General features: G+C 41.4%; 1 pseudogene across 1 annotated transcript; it reads right to left on the bottom strand.

Moving 5' to 3' along the window:
- Positions 1–1365: 1365 nt before the first annotated feature.
- On the bottom strand, positions 1366–2334 carry LOC309862442 (actin, cytoplasmic 2 pseudogene; annotated as a pseudogene). Its single transcript has one exon. The product of its transcript is annotated as an actin, cytoplasmic 2 pseudogene (transcript).
- Between the last annotated feature and the right edge of the window lie 499 nt (positions 2335–2833).

Below are 2833 nucleotides of genomic sequence, written 5' to 3'. Positions count from 1 at the left end.
TTATGCTACATGAAATAAGTCAGGAAGAGAAAAACAAATACTGTATGATCTAATTTATATGTGGATTCTAAAACTCCAGATTCATAGAAATAGAGAATAGAATGTTGGTGGCTAGAGACTGAGGGGTAGAGAATTGGGGAGATATTGAACAAGGGGTACAAACTTTTGGTTATAAGATTATTGGTTCTAGGCATTTAAGGCACAAAAATGGTGACTATAGTTAATAATACTGTACTGACTACTTAAAAATTCCTATGAGAATAGAGTTTAATATTCTTACTGTATAACAAAATGGTAATTATGTTAAGTAAAGGATGTTAACTAACCTTATTGTAGTGTAGCAAACATTTCACAATATATACATGTATCAAATTATCACTTTGTACATCTTAAACTTTCACAATATGTCAAGTATATCTCAAAGTTGAAAATACAAAAGAAAAATAAATGATCAGGTGTTTGCTGATTTCTCTGTTCTTCTTTCTTTGTGCTATACAATCATGACTGGCAGCAAAGAGAAAAAAATAGGGCAAGCATCTGACAGGTACTAAAAGCCCAACCCAAACTAAAATAATTGAAATCAGACTGAGTCCAATGCCTCCTCATCCAGATGTTGTTAGTTTGTTTGTTTGTTTTTCACTGTAGCACTTTATTTTCCTCACACAATCGTGAGTTCCTGGGGCCTAATGTTTTCACATGACTGTAGAAAACCAAAATTTGTTGTCCTCTCTTAAGGAATTGAGAATTGCAGACAAAAATGTTACATAAATTAAAAGGATAAATGAATTTATAGTTTTAAATGCAAACTGTTTTCCAACTCAAGTCAATTAACCACCCATGGTGTTCTGGCTGGAAAACATAAGTTAAGAAATGAAAGTGGGTCCTAAGTGTCAGGACCTTCCCCACCCTGTCAGAATGGCAGGACAGAAATGACTACTCAATCAGAACTCTTCCCACCCTCTAGAGAAGTCCTAGAATAGGTACGTCTTATACATTTATAGTATGTGCAGATGAAGAAACTCATGGTCTCACAGATTTTCAAACCAATGGATCTCTTTTCCATAAACATGGTCTCAACCTTAGCTACAGAGTGACCTAGCAGTATGTATTAAGGAGTTAAATCAAATATTTGTACAGGGTATTAAACATATACCAAGGGAACAGTTAACTTGGATACAAGTTCAAGATCAGCAACAAGTTCTACAATCCAGTGCTGATATCAAATCAAGCTTCAAAGTCAAATTTCTTTTCAAAGGCTTATTCCAGTTTCATGAGGCTAGCATGAGTTGTATACATTTGCCAGGGCAAATTTATACTTTGGAATTCACTCACAGAGCAAATGCTACACATCTGCTCACAGTCCATTTAGAAGCATTTGTGGTGAGGGTGGAGGGGTCCAGTCCATCATATTCCTGCTTGCTGATCCACATCTGCTGGAAGGTAAATAGTGAGGCCAGGCTGCAGTCTCCAATCCACACGGAGTACTTGCATTCAGGAGGAGCAATACTCTTGACCCTCTGCTGGGTGTCAGAGCTATGATCTCCTGTATCCTTTTGGCAATGCCGGGGTGCATGCTGATTCCACCAGAGAGCACCGTTAACATAGAAGACCTTCCAGATATCAACCCCACACTTCGTGGAGTTGAAGGTCTCATGGATACCACAGGATTCCATACCCAGGAAGGAATGCTGGAAGAGCACCTTAAGACAGCAGAAATGCTCATTTCAGTGGTGGTCATCTTCCCATCTGATAGCTCATAGCTCTTCTCCAGGGAGGATGAGAATATTGCAGTGGCCTTTTCCTGCTTGAAATCCAGGGTGACATAACAGAACTTCCTCTTGATATCACTCATGATTTCCCATTCAGAAGTGGAGATGAAGCTATAGTCACACTCTGTGATGATCATCATGAGGTGATCCCTCAGGTTCAGGGCCAGCCAGGTCTAGATACGGGATGGCGTGGGGCAGGGCGTACCCTCCATCAATGGGCACAGTGTGGATGACCTCATCCCCAGAGTTTATGATGATACAGGTGGTACAGCCAGATCACACAGGGACAGCACAGCCTGGATGGCCACATACATCTGGGGTGTTGAAGATCTAAAACATGATCTAAGTCATCTTTTCACAGTTGGGCTTGGGGTTCTGGGGGCCTCAGTCATTGGGACTGGGTTCTCCTCAGGGGTCAGGGCAACTCATTGTAGAAGGTGTGGTGCTGTGTCTTCTTCATGTCATCCCAGTTGATAACAATGTCTTGTTCAATGTGGAACTTGAGAGTCAGGATGCCCCACTTGCTCTGGGCCTCATCACCCATGTAGGAGTCCTTCTGGCCCATATACACCTTACTGCTCTGGTTTCAGGGTTGCCTGACAATGGAAAGAAACATGGCTCAAGGGACAACATCTCCAGCAGAGCCTGCCTTGCGTGTGCCAGACCCATTGTCAATGATGAGCTCAGTGATCTCTTCTTCCGTTGCGGAGATGGAGGCTGTAGATGCAGAGAACCAGTGGTGGGAGAACGTGGAGTGCGGGTCAGCTGCAGCAAGTGAGAACTTCCAAGTTTCTTTTAATTGGAATCATGGACACTTAGTCTACTGTCACTCTTGCTAAGACTACCACTGAGAGAGAAAAAAAACAAAAACAAAAACAGGCTGACACCCTCCTTTAAATATTTCCATGTTCAGTGCATCTTCCTTTATTAAACGAGATTCTTCACCTTAATTCTTTTCCCAAAGTTGAGTTTATAAAATATTTGTCCTGTTAAGAGTGTCCTTTGTGTGCAAGAGATGCTGCTCCTTTAAAGGTCAAGAGTAAACAGGAGAATCCCCATAACAA

This window comes from Mustela nivalis, assembly GCF_964662115.1.
Source record: "Mustela nivalis genome assembly, chromosome: 4".
NCBI lineage: Eukaryota > Metazoa > Chordata > Mammalia > Carnivora > Mustelidae > Mustela > Mustela nivalis.
This window is presented reverse-complemented; position numbering and strand designations above follow the sequence as displayed.